Source organism: Varroa destructor, unplaced genomic scaffold, assembly GCF_002443255.2.
Source record: "Varroa destructor unplaced genomic scaffold, Vdes_3.0 BEIS01000005.1, whole genome shotgun sequence".
NCBI classification, from domain to species: domain Eukaryota; kingdom Metazoa; phylum Arthropoda; class Arachnida; order Mesostigmata; family Varroidae; genus Varroa; species Varroa destructor.
Window position 1 is genome coordinate 28,307,734 of NW_019211458.1, and position 18,109 is coordinate 28,325,842.

The 18,109-nt window shown below is 41.4% G+C and overlaps 1 long non-coding RNA gene across 4 annotated transcripts; it reads right to left on the reverse strand.

Annotated features, from left to right (window-relative positions):
• Positions 1-11,401: 11,401 nt before the first annotated feature.
• Positions 11,402-17,034, reverse strand: LOC111251022 (uncharacterized). 4 transcript variants are annotated; one of them, XR_015329400.1, is made up of 9 exons: positions 16,858-17,034; positions 16,059-16,200; positions 15,396-15,602; positions 15,045-15,210; positions 14,477-14,834; positions 14,135-14,232; positions 13,352-13,543; positions 12,475-12,598; positions 11,402-11,541 (listed from the first exon to the last, which is right to left on the reverse strand). It is a non-coding gene; the product is annotated as an uncharacterized LOC111251022 (long non-coding RNA). The 4 variants fall into 4 exon arrangements; XR_015329399.1 differs by having other exon boundaries at positions 15,328-15,602; XR_002673606.2 differs by having other exon boundaries at positions 15,328-15,602; positions 16,059-16,150; positions 16,858-17,033.
• Between the last annotated feature and the right edge of the window lie 1,075 nt (positions 17,035-18,109).

Below are 18,109 nucleotides of genomic sequence, written 5' to 3' on the forward strand. Positions count from 1 at the left end.
CCAGAGGTGGAGCTGACATAAAGGGCCAGATACGTCTGTGAGATACTTGACACGACAGCTACAGACGACTTCTTTTTGTATTTTGCTAGCAGGTTTTGGACCATACGCGAAAAAAGCGGGTTTTAGCGGAATTTTAAGAAGTATTTTTTCGTATTAACGCCTTGCGCTTATTCGACCGAATGAACCTATAAACCACCATTTAGAGTTAACCATGTCTTTTAATACTGAATAAAAATTTAAGCCTTTAAAAAAATTCAGGTCTCTGTTATGAGCGTAGTTCACGTACCGATAGCACTTAACAACACAAAACGTAAAAACTAGAGCCCGCTGTAGTCGGTCGCATTGTTTTGTAATTAACAGCTGATCATGGATTCATCAAATTATTTTAAATAGCCGTTAAGAAAAAAACCATACGATTGTTTCTCCAAAAGTGATTTCTTTCTATCGTTTATAATTAATGCTTATTTGATTATAACATGCCGAAAATTGGAATTAGATACTACGCTACTGCGTGTATGGCTCAGCATCACTATACGAGCTATTCTATGTTTTTGCCGAGTTCCAGGTGCCAATTGACAATGCGCAATCTTTCATATGTCACGAAAATGATGATTTATTCTGACGACGATTTTCCTAATTGTCACAGTGATAATTTTAAGCGTCTTAACGGTGATGGGGACGAACCAGGCAGGAAGCACTACGGATTCAGGCCGCTAGTGGAAGGCGGTGATTTCCAAAACTACAAACAACTCGTCTTGTAAAGAAGCAGAGACGACGAAAAAGCAAACGCAAACAGCGAGGACAAATTCTAAAATTAAAAAAAAAAAAAAAAAAAAAAAAAAACGCTGAAAAAGCTACATATTTGCGTAAGTTTGCTTTGCTTTAGACGAATTACTAAGTTCTCGGGAATTAACGGAAAGATTCGTTAGACAACGAGGGACCTCTGCTACATTAAAAACAGCTATGAAGATATTCTCAAAAAGCCGTGTTCGAGGAACAGGCATCGACACCCAGGTTCAGGTAGCAGCATTCATTTAATTATTAAGGTATTATACCGCTTTATTTCTGTCTTTGTAACCTCTAAGTTGCCGACCGCGCTAATTTCTGACATGTTCCGAATGTCACGCTATCCTGCGTGGTGTACTAGAGATAGATCTCAAGTGGTTTGCATACGCTTGATTACGTTTGGAGTGATATTTTCCGTTCGTAAATACTTTGAATAGAAGGACCTGTATCGAACCGTAGTGTTGTGTATTGCAGCCAATCGGCTGCTTTCAATTTATCCATTATCGGCATCTTCAACGGAACATTGGTTTGGTTTATGCTTTGTGGGCCATGCACAAAAGGAAATAATATTCATATTAAACGATATGAGCAGTCTAACCTTAGAATCATACAATTTCTAGCACATATATTTCAAGTGATAGGTCCTATTTTGAGAAGTCCTTTGTAAAATCGATTTTATCCTTTGCGCATGTGTAGCATACATGCATATTAACAAAGATAAGTTACCATAGACGCATTCACATTAACATTGAATACAGATAACCCAGAGAGCATTCAGTGGCACGACGATAGCGACATATACCTGACGTAACAAATAACGATTTAAAATTTACGAAGACGAACAGAAACGACCAATAGACGTATATAAATCGAACAGTTGAAGACACTTCGTGCAATTTTAGTTCGTTCGCGACGGTAATCAGTTGCTACGTGACACCTCGGGGCCTGAAAGGCTAAACATGCCAGAGATTGAAGACTTATACGTTTTTTTTGTCTACTATGATGCGGCTGTAGTTACATACAACACGCGCCTCGGCCAGGTGTTGGTGAAAAGTTAGGTTGCTTTTATCGAACGTCGAATAACGTCGCGCACACATCACCAGCCACAGCATGTCGAATCATGCGATGGAGTAGCCTCCCCTGCTGCCATTCCGTTAACAGTGAATGAGCTTACACCGAAATATTTGTTTTGCCGATTGAAAATTTGTTATAGCAACATAGCTCAGAGTAGAAGCAAAGTGATCTTTCTTAAATGTAGTGCTGACTGATACTACGTTGAGGACAATGGACTTTCTTCGAAAACACGGCATCGCTGGTCTGCACAACCGATTGATGCGGATCGGGCGTAGCGCCAAGTTCAGCACGGTTCCAGATGAGATTATATTGGAAGTTGAAGCTCTGGATCCAGAGGTACGGAAACTTCTTATGAACACAGCTGAATTCAATTACGTATATGAAATACCGCTGTTTGAAGCTGTCAAAGCGGCCAAGGAAGAGATCGCAATGCGGTTTCTTCATTGGGGAACAGTACCAACCTTGCAGTTATATGAAGCTCTTTTCGCTTGTTATCCAGGCGAATCTAAGGATATTTATGGACAAATGCTACAAAGAACGCCTCAGGACGTTGTTAAAGATGTGTTCTGGTTGGCGTGCGAGAAAAACGAACCGCACGTAGGTGCTTTGGCCTTATCCATGTTAGCTTGTCCATTTGAGAACTATCTTGAAACGATGACATCGTGCAGTGAGATGATCTCGATCATTCATCAATACGCACCATTAGTCGAAGGCGTACAAAACGAACGAGTTGCCGGTCTTTTCTTAGTGGCACTCTGCGATCAGGAACCCGTTATACCGGCTCTGCTAGACACGGTTAATGCGACGCTCGGAGAAAAGTCACGAATATTCATCATACTTGGGGCCGCTAACGTTATAGGCGAAAAAATCGAGCAGGGTAGACTTTTATGGAAAATGGCCATCCGATCATTTTGGGGTAAGCAAATACCCGAATACCCAACTTCTACGGAAGTCGGCATGCTAGAGGGCGTAGATGAATTTCGAAACGTCGACGAGCCGGAACAGATGGAAGAGACGGACGCTCTGCTTCAGGCGCTGATGGCAATCGAACGTAGTTTCGGCCGTGGCTTGCTTCTCTTGTCCGCTCTACTAGCTCGGCCGTACACAGAAAAACTTTGCGTGTACGCAATGCAATTGATGATACGAACAAACAAGTTAACAAACGAGAATATCAATCGTCTTGACGACAACCTCACCAAATTGGGAGTGTACAGAAATGGCAAACTATCAACTGTGGTCGACCTTCTCGATTGCTGTCTTGACGCCATCCACCACATTACAATGGGCTGCACTGGGGAGACCCAGCGACAGGACGACGTCGTGCAGCACCAGCACCAACTTCCACAACAAAGTCAACATCAGTCTCAGCAGATTCACAGGTTCGACGATCAACTGATGATGGACGCCTGTTTTCAAGCACGCGGACTGTTATATCGGGTGGAACGGCAAAACCCGCTTTTTGGCCTACTGTTGACAGAGTTTATCGCAAAACTGTTGCTATCGTTAGAATGGATTAATATAAACATTAATGACAACCGACTGAAATTTGTGCTACAGAGGATTACACGATCGTGCAGAAAGATTAACGACGGCCCGTATCTTTTTATTCGTTTAGGCGGTCTCCGTAGTCAGGAGCCAGGAAGGTTAAATATCATGCAGATACTGAAATTCTTTGAAGCAATTTGAAGTCATTTGATGTCGGCAACTGCGTACTAATTTACACAGACCCACCAGGTCAGGACACAGATTCACTTTACGTCCAAGGTTATAATATCATTAGTACGGGTACAGTGACAGCTGTCCTTTTAGAAAGATGTTCAATGTGTTAGCTTGTATTAAACGTTAAAACAAACCTAGTGAGTTTTTTTAGGCAATAAACAAGACAAACACCACGCATCAGGGTTGAAATTGACGGCGCTGTGCGGAATCGAACAGTTATACATTTCTATGTGAAACAGAGCTTTGTTATTTTTCCATTTGCTATATATATATATATATATATATATATGAATGAGCGACTAGCAGTAACAGGGTCCTTCTGTGTTTTTTGTAAATGACATTTATTTTGCAACATAAGGCAAATGTTCCTGATGGCGTCGGGCCACTTTCTATGTATCGCCTTTTTATTTGTGCTACCCGAAGGTGCAGAAAGAAATAATTTTATAGTAGCTAAGGTCACAATGAGTAGCGGCAGTCGTGATAGCATTAGATATTAAGCAACAAATTTAAAATCGATTCTTGTCTAAATAGCATATCCTTTGTTGAACTACCCCCATGCATTTGGGGACTAATCGTTCGCAAACTTTGCGATACAAGCAATCATGCCCTTCAGAGACAGCTTCAATGTAAAACGGTGCCTCTGAAGTGACACCATACATGAACAGATATAAGATTCAAGATCCTTCGTATGTATAGAAATTTATCCGTACTTTGGAATCCGTCCGTGGAAGGGCCTAAAAATGATCATTATATGCGCTACTTAGGATTGGAAGCTGGTAATGATTACAATGGCATTTAGATAGTTGCTGAAATTACTAAACTAAGATTTAATCGAGTAATGAACGTAAGTATAAGGAACGTGCCATCGCCACAGGACATACGTGCGAATCTGGTATTTAAGGCAGCGAGAAATGGCCGCCTTAATGATTTTCTTCGAATACACGTTTTTACCACGTACCTTTCCTGCGATACATTTTTTCAGAGATCATTCGTCCATTAAACGGACGAGGTGTGATTCGATAATAGAAAGAAAAAGCAATGCGTATGATCACCGATAGACAAATTGTCGCATCTATTGTTTTAAATACATTAGTTATAATTAAAGTATATTTGTAATTGATCTAAAAGGATGAAACAAAAACTTACAGTTTGGCGCAAAGGGCTGCAAATAACGTTCGCATCGTCCGGAGTGCTTTGCCAAGGTTATTTCGTCAGTCGCAAAGGCTAACCAAGGCTCAAAAAAAAACCCATATAAAATTAACAAGTGTAACGTAGAACACACTGAACGTCTCACTAGAATTCCTCTAGCCGCACCCCAGCGTATACATCTCCCGTGTATTTCGTTGTTGGTGTTTATTTCTCGTTTATTAAGTAAAATAGCGATGATAGTAGCGAGCCAATGTGATACATCGAAGATCGTAATGAGCAGTAGTGAGTTACACAGAACTCCAGGTCAACTAACGTATAGCACAAATCAATGAAAGTATTAGCCATTTTTTTCTGTCAATATATGAAGACAATGCTACATGACACACCTATCTACATAGCTTCGACCGTGTAACTGTACTCATATAGCAATTTCTGCCAATATGTCGGACGTGAAAAACGTTCAGCATTACGTTCAACTTTTGCAACTAAAAGGTAACGAGGATTGATCAAGTAAACGAACTATAAAAGTATAGGATAGATAAACAGAGGATTAAGTCGATATTATTAAGTTATCCTGCTCGTTCGCATCGATACAACTTTCGTCGAGTTGTCGGGAGGTGTCCCACTGAATATTCACGTCTGGCGCCATCGCCGTTAGACATTTTATCAGGCCGGCTTGCATAGTACGAAACTGTCTGTGGTATTTCGTTTCTATCAAGATTAGAAATATTACAGTAGCGAGACAATTTGCAAACCGCCTTCACCGCATCGCTGACGGATCAGGTATCTCACCTTGCCGTTTCACATTTCCGTCAAGTAAACGTGTGATCGTCAATAGAACAATCGAAGGTTCCTATACAAACGTACTGCATAAAATTTCTGAGAACAGTCCACCGATTGATTATCTATACCGAAGGGTGCTTCGTGTCCGATAATTTTCGTATTGCTAAACGAAATGCTTGTTTAATCAAATACACTTTCGTAAATTTGCAGGCTTTTCATATAGATGATAATCTCTGTTCATAAAATGCTCGCACAGTAGCTTACCGACACGCACAAAACGGCACAACGGTTCTATCGTTTCCTCCTTCGTGCAGTGAGCTGATTGAGAGAGGTTCTAATATATTTATGATTCATACCAGCGCTAGGATAGCGGTGTACAGAATGTGTTTGTGTGAACGGTAGTGTTCACTTAGCACAAAGCGGAATTTTCCGTAATTCTATAACCTGGCTTTGATCAAACTAAAAACTATACCGGTGCGGACCACAAATATTCCGTGGCGAATAACGCGGTCTTTCTAAAACGGGATCGACTAAATCCGCTGGGTTTAGCGGCGGGCTGCACGAACGACGACAAGGTTTAGGGCTTATTCGAACAGTCGACCACTGAGGGTCCGATCAACAAAGCCGTCTAGTCCACATATTATGACCCTCTGATTCACTGGCAAAAGGTGCTGGCCGCACTCTCACTTATTCCTACCGGTGGTAGCGATTTTCTACAGGGCAGGCACATGCCGCCGGCGGCAGTCGGCTTAAAAAGCAAAAACCTTCGGACGACACAAACATTTGGTGACTCAAACCAATCCTTGTGATAAACACGAAGAGGACTACAAATTTTTTCTAACACGAAGTGCAAGCGTGCTTAGATCGTCCGACAGCATCGATAATTTACCCCGGTCATCTTTGGCATGCAACAACGTATGGGGTCGTTTTCAAAGACGTATAGACGTTTCTAACTATTTTCTTTAGTACAGAAAGCGCCAATGGATAGTTCAACTTTCATTCGCTTCGATGAATTCGTTATTTGCCGTTATAAATAACTGTTTCGCATTTTTCGTGCCGCGTCCTTCAATCGACGATTTTCGGCGCTATCTCTTTCACGCTTAGGTAACATGTTGTTTTACTTTTTAATATTGACAATATAATTAGTCTATAGCTTCTAATTATTACTTCTGCGCCGCGCATTAGATTAGGGTAGTAGTACATTTATGATATGGCGATTGTGGAGTACGTGTTCGATAGGAATGGAAACACTTAGAAGTTGATGGCATCGTCTCACGATTACTGCATTTCATATCATTTTTAGACCGTCGCTAGATACAGCTGTTCATATTCATATTTTTCTATAGCGATCATTTTTTCTCGAAGTCCAAAAACGAAAACTTTTTTTATCTTATCTAACAGCTTTATTGTCAAGGCTATGCGTACGCCATGTCCAAGGTCGCTGATAACTCGGTCAGTTACGCATTGAAAGTAATGCACAATCCGGGACCATTTAACATAACTCTAGAAAATGACAAGACACGAGAGTTTTAGGAAACACCGACACACTCAGCTGACAAAAATAAACAATTGAACGACAGAAATTTCCTACACACATTGAGAATGGCTTTGCACATGTTGGTTCCTCTACCTAACACCAAACACCCTTTCCTGTTTGATTTGTACCACAACAAGTACGACTCAGCGCATGTTTTTTTACCGTCAGCTTTAATCTCCATTTCGATGTGCTGATACAGTAAATCTAATGGCTTTGTGACTCCGTACCTGACAGCTGTACTGGCATCCTCGTTTGTTTTTAATCCAACTTTAAGTTTATGATCGTAAAGAACAAGCAAAATAGTGCTTACAATGGAGGACCTCCGTGCTCTTGGACTGGTCAAGTTACACCGAGATCTCATGGACAATTTAAACCATGGCACACAGGATGAGTTATCAAACTCAATACGATTTCAGATTGACGCTCTTGGATGGCTCACACAGGAACTCGTTGTAAACTGTGCGGCTGAGTTAGATGGTTCCACACCGCTGCTCGCAGCCAGCGCTCGAGGTAAATGGCGGGCTGTTGACCAGCTGCTTCAGCGGCAAGCGGTGCCGTCGATTGTAGAGTTCGTGTCAATTTTGAGGTCGAAACTACCTCATCGCCAAGTTATTGCTGAGCAGCTCCTCAGACATGCGAGACCCGCCATAATTCAACGTGTACTTTGGTTAGCGTGCCAGCACAATGAAGTAGCCCTAGCCAAGGCCTGCCTTGAGCTGGGCGCATGTCCGGACTCGCAACTATGGGTTTATAACTGCGATAAGGACACGCCTGACGTCTGGATAGATACCGGGCCCCCCACGCCTCTTCTCTACGCAGCCAGCCAAGGTTACACGGAACTTTTCAAGACGCTAGAGAAATATGGCGCCGACACCGAGCTTAGCGATGATGACGACATCGGATGTCTCACTCTAGCAGCGTTCGGACGCCACATACACCTTGTGGAACACCTAACATCAGTCAAAGCAGGCACTGACCCCGTCGATAAAGCCAACGCCTACGAAATTCTTGGCGCAGCGCACGTTATCGCAGGTGACGTCGCTGCCGGTAAAAACGCCTGGAAAAAAGCGATCTGCATTCTGGAAAAAGAGGCCCATATTCACAAAAGTAGGCACGTCGCACGTATGAACTCACTCAATACCAAACTCGGCTTTCGAGAGCCGGCTGAGCTGGATCGGATGAGAGCGAAGGAGTTCCGTATTCAGGCACTGATTGTTTTTGAGAGGCATCTCTTTGGCAGTCGGCTTTTTATCGAAGGGCTACTAGCAGCACCGTATACGATTGATGTCTCGATTGAAGCTTTGTTCATCATCTTGAAATGCGACAAACTGACAGTCGAAAACTTGAGCAAAATTCAAGTTCACCTTGAAAAGTTAGGCTTCTTCAAGGCCACCGAGATAAACAAGGTAATGCTTTGCCTAGAATGGTGTATAACCGCTGTGGGCCATCTGCGAGATCTTGTACAAATATACCCAGTTAGTTGGCAAGACCTTGTTCGGTACAAGGCACTAGTGAAGTTCACCTGTCAGGTGTTGATTTGTCTCGAAGGTTACAGTAGAGACGAATTAAACCATCCGCATCTTCATCATTTGTTACGTCGTATTGTCGGTGTGTGTCATCCAATGGCGCACGTGTACTCCTTACTTCACTGTTTACTGCGGAACAGGCTTAAACAGGGCGCGTTTGATGAAAACAATATTTTCGATTTGTTAGTAAAAGCCGGCGCTGATATGGTCGTCTTTGATGCGAACCAAAACACACTTCTACACGAAGCTGTCATCGCCCATGGAAATGACCTGCCGTTCCCGAAACATCTAGTTTTAAGTTTAATTCATGCTGAAGTTCCTCTAACTGCGATTAACCGAAAAGGTGTCTCTGTTGAGAAAGCTCTTTACCGTTTTTTGGACTGCACTAGTTAGTTACGTGCATTACCGATTAGTAGCGGTAGTTTAAAGAAAGTGACGAAAAATAAAGTTCGATCTTAATACAATATTACAATGACGATTTTAGTTGACAGTTGTTACGTCTTACAATTACGAGACTTTTGGTGAAATGAATAATTAGAAAACTCGGCCCCTATGAAAAGCCAAGCCAGTACGCAGTTTCGCCATCAAGTATGTTACACATAGTTAAGTATCCCGGTAGAAGGAAGTAGGAACTATGTTTCAACCATACAAATTCGTTTCAGACCATGCTGCTACTGCAATGCAATGATCATTCTTAAAGATGTAATAAAAATTGTAGGAAAAATAAGTGAATTTTTGTTGTTAATTTTAGTATGAGCATATGTATCGCTGTTAATCGTGTTGTTGACATGCGTCAGTCTACCGCAACAACGCCTTAGTTTTTATTTCATCAAAAAGCTACCACGTACACAGACCTTTATCTCATGGTCTCCAACACTTTCGAAAACAGATAACCTGAGCGCCAAATAAAAGATTCACTGATCTTTTTGTACGAAGCACACGAAACTTCCGACATACTGTATGATGGAACGATGTGATTATAGATATATCTCCACAGTAAGGGTAATGTTAACTTTCCACGGAAACGGTGTCACATTTACTATTGTAGAAATGTCGACCTAGAAAGGTTTCTACGACCGCATCAACAATGGCGCCATTTGTTCTCTACGCTGCTGCTATAGTATCTGTCCTATCGTCGCCTTACTGTTCACGTCGCCAAATTCGATGCGTGTTTAACCTTCGTTACGCTTTATTACCAACTCAGTTTGTATTAATGTAGGAGTAATCGAACTACTAACGAACTAAGAACATAAAAAAAAAATCTATTGAAATGCTCGGAGTTAGCCGTCTGTAACATTTGAAAGAGGAAATACATATTGCTGCGAGGATTTTCCACCTCGCGGTAGAACGATAGATCATCATCAAGCGCTACCATTGTCAGCAGTATCATGATAAAATGACTCCCACCAAAATGTAATTGGCAGACATTTTTAGCTCAGGGCTCTCGTCGCAGGGTTTGCCCGCAGGATGCCGAGGATATAAGCGGCGATGGTCTAATAGTGCCAATGATTTCAAGTTTAGTACCACCAAATCTTGGTGATTTGGTGCAATCTGCCTGTGCAACGAGTAGAGTATATTTTGATCTTAATCTACAGCCCTTACGAAGACTAAAGCTGTAGGCCACAAATAATGAGAGATATTCCGCATAGCCAACTGGTTCTCGTGGTTCAGTTAACGTCGATTGGTCGCTTGCGTCAAATTTTCTCGCATTAACATATCAGCATTCTGCTGACAGCGGCAGCCTATCCTGTGAAGCCTTAATTCATGGCTGTATTGTTGAAATTTATCCTCAGTATTCATCCTATAGAGCCTGAAATGTCCTGTTCACATCATAACTGGTCATCACTATTATTGCTTAATTATATCGCTACCTACGATTTATATAGTGAGCATCATTAGAAAGACGTAGACAAGCTAAGCAGAACTTCGTTTTTATCTGCATTACACAGCCAGTAATTGTGACAGTGTCAAAAATAACGTCGTTATTAGATGGTCATAGCCGACACTATCTCGTTAATGGATACCACAATAATTACTGTGCCCGCATCATTTTGAAAGGCCAATAATGCCATATTCCATTGAATAAAGCAACCGTTTCCATACGTTATTAATTTTTCTACCAATAAGTGAACAACTCTTGATATAACCCATCGTTGCCTGACATTTCTAAGCAGGCACATGTTATGTCCATATAAAATCCATTTACTTCGAAATATTTTGATCAGTTGCCAGGAAGGATCCGCTAATTGTGCCACCGAGCTAGCCACAACGACCAGCTCATTCGCTGCTCAGAGAAGGTTCCATCACCCTTCGATCATTCCTCTAGTTCATAGCTAATAGTTTGGACGGTAACGTCCACCTATTTTTCGTGATGGAACGTCGCAGCTGCGCCGCTGTCGATCGTCTGCTGGATCAGCTGCGACAAAGTGGCCGGCTAGAAATTCGGCCTGTGCCGCGTCATGGCCGCCGCCCTGGCCAGGCTCGCCATAATCCGTATGAGGCAGGTGTCAAACGCTACGAAATGTCTGGGATGGGCATCTACAATGACGACAATGCGACGGAACCCCGCGAAGAACCGCCACCGCCGGCAAAACCGTCACAACCGAAGCGGTTACGAAAAACCCGACGACATCAGCTATCCGGCGATGAAGGTCGAGATGGCAGTGAAGACACGTCGGTTGAGTTGCTAGACAATGGAAGCCGTTCGCCGACCGACGATTGCTCTGATCTAGGGCTCATCTTGCCAGATCTTGGGGTCGAGACTGATCTGGGCTTTAGTACGCCAATGACGTCGTTGAATCACGATGAGCCCGAAGCACCTGACGGGTATGGCCAAAAATACATTTGTCCCTTGGAGCTTGGTTATGATACAGAAGAGGTAGCATCGAACCGAGAGCGATCGTAGTAATCATAGAATATGATGATCCCGTTCTGTCCGCCGGCCATCTCGGGCAGAGAGAGACTCACCTTTTGAATCATTAATAATGCGTAGTTATGATAGACACAACAAACGACAAATGCGGCAGACAATAAATTTAGAAGCCTTTTGTATGTTCATAGCATTATAATCGATCATACACGTGTCATTGTGTGTATAGCGATACGTGGTGAACGGGCAGTGGATTGGTGGCGTATTCAAAGACTTCCATTAGAAAACTGCAGCTTTTTTCCTGTAACCACAATAATCAATTATAGCCAAATAGGCGTACAGCCAAATAGGCGTTAAACTTTTACGCCAAAAGTGCCAGTGCTAATCCTAATTTCACAGGTGCTTTTTTTTTTCATAATAACTGTTTTAATGAGCCCCAGGATCCTTCTAACTTGTGTTACTATTCTGTGGCATCATGTTGAGGGTATGAGACTCTTATGGGGATCGTTTGGACGGTTTCGCATAACGGCTCTTCGGCGGAGCTTGGTTGTATTGCAGTGTGTATCAGAGCTTGGTGAAGCTTACTCTGATCAAGCGACAATGACAAATATATTGACAACCGTTTTTGTTTGTTTTTAGCATTTAGAACGTGTATTGTTGTATTATGACCCCCAAAAATCTATCTATCTAACCTTAACTGGATTTACAACAGTTGTTAATCACCCTTTCATTATACGTCCACGCCCTAAGTTTACCATCGAATGGAAGTGTGATCTATATAAACCGACTACACATCAGTACACGCAGTATATAGCCTCGTAATTCCAAGACCGACTTTTAAGGTCTGGCATTGTGCTTCCAGCTACAGTACTTAGGAAGCGAGTTATTACCTACAGCATATAAACTAAAAATAACGTTTGTATTTTAAGATTAATTCAAAGTGTTCATGATTATTTCAAGCTCGTACGGTGCAGAGTCAACAGTTTTTCTTTCTTTAATTAGAATTCGAATTATTAAAAAACAGTACTTACACCATTTTGCCCTCCGTTTACAACGCGATCCCTGCTGCCTGGTAGTTTCACTCTGACCTGATTCGTCGATCAACTTCTTCAAATCTTTTATATAAAAAAATTCTTGCAAGACTATTAGTATCTCCTAAAGAATGGGTAGGCATTTTATATACAATTAAAATAAAAATTAGTAATCTTGCCGCTTTTTGTTGTTACGCACCTGCAAAGAACTGTAATAGTCTTGTGGGGCTTATATTTCGTTATCAAACAGCACTGCTAGTTTCGCCGCTGATTTTAGCAAATGCCATAAACAGTACCGAAAATAGACCTAGACATTTTACTTAGAACCTCGATAATTTTAGCAGTGAAGTAACTAAACTTGATCTTCGTTAGGCCTTGCAATGAACGCCAATATTCTTCGAACCCAGAAGTACATCGTAAGTAGTTTTTCTATTTTCTAATACGTTTAACTATATTTAATGAGCTGTTTCGCTTTGCAACAAGAGGTCATTGTCATGAAGGAAGTTCTCACATAAGCTTGAGGACTTTCTATCTTAAAAAAAATTTATATCAGTGGGTTTATCTATCGCAGTATAAAATACTACAAGGAAAAGGTCAGACCAGGATTACTCGCTTAGGCTTGTTAAAATTTTATTAGATGAGGCATATCAAGTAATACTCTTTAAATTTAATGTAAGCGCTCTTGTTTGGGTTGAAAACTGAATACTTGTACTAGGAATGTACTAAAGCTGCGTGCACGGTACGGACCCAGCTAAAACCACGACAGACTAAACTATTAGCAAATTGGTCCTTATTGTACTGGAATCTCACTAAGTTAGATATTAAGAACTTAGTGAGATTCGAATAATGTGTAATAAACAAAACGGCAGGTACTAACCGACTGTATGGTGAAATCGATTCGTGTCTCGTCCGTAAGGCAGCCTTCAGTTACCTTGTTCTCATCTATTTCGTCAAGGGCGGTTCCTTGATTTTGACTTCACGACGAGCGTTAGAGAGGGGGTGCCCTCATTAAAATAGCGCATGTTTGAAGTGATTCCAGTGGAGCTTGGTCTTTGGTCTCTTTAGTTTCCTATGATCCAACAAAAGGTGAATCACATATTATAGGCAAGTGTTTTAAAAACGCGTACAAAAATATCTCACTTTAATTTTTGTCTGCTCTGTTTAAACTGCAGGTCAATGTGAAATCTATCAATGGGAAACTAATGAAGGCTCTGGCAAGGTCAGAGGGAATTCAGGAGTTTAATTGCACCAGCAAATATTTACATAATTTAGTTATATTGAGCTATAAAACCTGTACCTAACAATGCCCGTGTGAATTTTGGTATCTCAGCATAATAGTACAGTATCATTGCGTTGTCACTAGCCGCTCTGAAGAGGAGAATATTTCACAAGTCGAAATAGACCTCCACCCACCCGAATTTCTCAAAATATTCGGTATGTCCTTCACAGCACCGACTGGAGAGCCAACCCTGACTTTAAGAAGTTACTTATTGTCCCGTATAAAATTGTCAGGAATAATTTGGCTAACGCCGGTACACAAATTTTTGACCTCACCGCCTCCTTGATTTTGCCTTTTCAACCAAAGCCGTTGGAGACAGTACACCCTTAGCGATGAGTGTGTGTGTATGTATATATATATATATATAATGTATAGACTTACAAGTCCATCTGGGCAAAGGTCACGCGTATCCTGTATTGATTCTCCGGCCATTTCGCAAACTATCAAATATTACTGCTTGTCCTAGCACCGTACGATACCTACAAGACGTTCGTTAAAATTATGATGGGCAAGTTCTCTATTCTACTAACCTGTATGTCGAAAGCAGGTTAGGGGCTACAATCAATGAATTACACACAAACACTCTGAGAAATGCATAAATGGTTGTAAAGATCGAACTGCTACGAAAGTGGCGGTACAATGACACACGCCTTGAACTTCCCTATTAAGTTCAACATCAAACCTAGGGGTTCTCTTAGTGATCTGGCTTAAGATGTACCTTACCGGTCTAGGTGATACGCTGATAAGTGCATGGAACTTTTGCTTCGGGTGAAGTTGATACCGACGAACCGCCATGTAGTGAATAAACAATAACATGTTGCGCTACTTGTTATATGAAGAAATTATTTGGCAATTGGTCGTGAAATATACGGTCCTATACGCAACAAAACCTCAAAACGATGTTCAAGTCTTTGTCCTGCGATTATTTATAGACCTCGTCAACTGCCCGAAAAAAAGTTCGGCCTTGGGCAAACGACCTTCCTGTCGCAGACGGCCACCGGTGGTCCATAGGGCGAAAGAAAGCTCATGTATGTATACATTTCACTGTTACAGTGCTTCAATCCTGAACATCGACGGCCACCTAAGCATGGGCAACCAACGGCTTCAAGATCTTTACCTTTTCTTCTACCTAATCTTCAAAAATTAGCATTTTAGGTAACAAAGAAAATTTGCAACAGGCTATATAGTAATAACATTTAGAGGCGTTCGATAAAGATGCTTCTCTAGCCAAAAAAAACGGTTTGGCATACCTTTGCACAATGGACAAGGCTAAATTGAGTCACTGTGTTACCTGTCAAACAATCCAGGTAAGATACGCTCTTTTCTGCTACATACGTGGCAAGCAAAAATTATCGACACACTTGTAAACAGATCCGAGTCTCTTTCCGATCTTTTCTATAATAACTTGTTCGGTCCTTCCTGCGCCGCTTGTTGTTCGTACATGACTCTGAAGTGACCTGCAATAATTACAATCGTTATTGAGCGCTAACGCGAAGAAAATCGATCTAAAATTTCTATATATTAAATTAATTCATTTAAAGAATATTCGCACTTTGATGAATAGTGTACTATACCTGTAGCTTTGGCTTCGCCAAATACAGATGAAGCACTTCTTCAACATGAAAGATCATCCCTTCCGTACCTCCTAAGTAGCAAGAGATGTATGATCCACAGCCGTGAGTAGAGACCAGGTTTTTCGCGGCATCGATGGGCATGCCTCTGCATGAAGGTCCTGAAGCGCTCACCCACTCCTCTGTCGTAATTTTTCAAGCTTGTGTAAAGTTTCTTCGGCATCGAGTGACGAAAAATGCTCGCTCAATAGTGAACTCTTGACTTTCGCGGCGAAGTTCTTAAGTAACAAAGATCAAACGATTTTTAAGTAACAATTCTAACAACATGTTGGTCTTACGCGGTACATTTATCAGCCTATCGACATTGTTTGTTCGGCTAATTTTGTTTCTGAAACTACTAATACAGCAGGTAATTGTTCTAGCCAGGTAGACAAACCGAAAATAATCTTTCAGGTCACACAGTGGTGGCTAACTAAAGAAAACTGAGTTTTCAAAGTGCACGAAGTTTCGAATCGTGAAGAATATTTAGAAGCGCAACTCCTTGACGGGTAATCTGACAGCATCTGCATTTTAAAAAGGAGCTCCGTTCTAGGCGAGAATGAATTCAATGTATTTACTAATTATAAATGCTCAGGTTTAGTGCTCGTGCATTCGAGATCTCTCGTTGGACAGCTTTTCCTAGTAGTGTTTCATAATACAATATGTATTTCTAGCTAGAAAGTAGTATTACTAACCTGAGAGTCAGAAGAAATATTAGCATTTTCGACATGTAGATTGAGACGTGCCCCCTGCTTCGCGAAGATGCTCATCACCTCGGCATCCGATGCTGAGAGACAACTCGTCGTTTTAGCCATAAAACAAAAAATTTAGGCCATCCTTCATTTTACAATAACGGATAACAAAATGATTTCAGATTGGATGGAAACGGTGTCGTACGCTGCGCGAGCGTTCGTGACGTCTGGTCAGGCTGACACGACGAAGCATGCCGTGGCAAAGGAGAACAAAATATTTATCCATGCGAAATGCTCTATATATAAACCATTTTTTTTACCTGTTCAATCCTTTGACACGGGAACTTCCGCCTCTAAAAGGATTGCTTTCAATAACAGTGCAATCGTCTGGCGCCATTTCTATCATATTATGATACAAGTACTAGCCCATTAATATAACAGTACATGAATTTTTTGAGCCAAGGTTAGGTAAATAACAATAATAACAAAAAGAAAAAAGAATGATAGTCGACACCATACAGCTAAATATCGTATGGAGTCGATATGCTATACGGATGTTGGAAACATAACGACATATGAACTTCTGAGTCAGCTCACATAACGAATTATCGTAACTTGAGTATTTGGCCAAATAAACACGGCATGTTTACATAACATTGGACGACATGACGTGCCACTAAACAGTCACCAATTACCCAGAACACACTATAGCGGTAGCGCGATTTCAGCTTGTGACACCATACGAATCAAATGCTGCCACTCTTAATCCTATTTAAAAACCCTATAGTCCGAAGTGTATCACCTCTTTCTCAAATAAACGCCACCCTACTATTAAGGCATGAGGACAACCGGGGCCTTTTTGGATAGACTTGACATCATCTCTCTCGATCACTGCCGGACGATTCAGTCCACACCACGCCGCTTCTTTGTGGCTATCGTTATCGCATAGATGTTACGAATAGAAACGAATTCTAGCACAATTACAGTGGAACCTAGATCAGTTGTCATATCTGATATTATGACTGAATCATTCGAGTATGCTTAACCCAGATTATTTGTTTACAGGACGACTGAATACTACTACTAGTGCAGTATTTCATTGAAGTTAAGGTGCCAACTACTATATATATATGCTATCATACTTTATGCAAAATGCTTCAACTTGTGAACTTGTACACAGCTTGAAAATCTATTACAACCAGATAATTGAAAATCTTTCAATAAACCAATTCATGGAAATGCTTCCTTTAACCGGCATAAAATAATAGCTTATTTTGGGATCTGAATGAACAGCTTGGGTCCGTCTTAATGATGCCATGGTAAGATGGGGAAGGACATAACCCATCTCCTGGAGCTGTTCGACGAGTACAATAACAAGCTTTCGAGCACTTCCAGATGCGTGCATTACCACATTAAACTGAAAAAAATATGTAAAATTCGTTCTATTCAATTGAACCGATGGGAAGAAAACGATTTCCTTAATTGCACGGATCAGATAGTATCCTTCATGGATTTAGTTATTCATTTACACTTCCTGCATGAGATATTCAAGCAAAGCGGCAAACAAACAGCTTCTTTAACACGCGAAAAATCTATTATTATACCTCAACGAAGTATCTAGCAGCCTTGTTCTTTGAGGTTCGCGGAGAGACGGAAGAGTGAAGTTCATGAACCTGACGCCGAGTGGCATCAGCACTTGTTCATCCAGAATTTGGCGCTTATATCCAAGGAGGTTTTAGGGGCAAAGTCAAACAAGTTCGATACATAGAATTACTGCTTACGTGTGAAGCAGGCTCTTTGCGCGCCAGGAGTCTTTTATATATGATATAGTCGCTAAGCATGTGCGGCAGTTGGGATGCTGTGATCGTTTCGAGACTCGCTCGGCCTGATGTTAATGAAATTGTTGATCGTAGTCACCTAAACGGTACTATACTCTCGTGTCGGTGGACTCATAAATAGGCGGAACTTGCAGTGTTCCGAAACTACCTTTACGTCAGGGCCTAATGGTTCGGCGTATAATTCTGCCCTATGGTTTTTGAAGGGTACCTATGCCA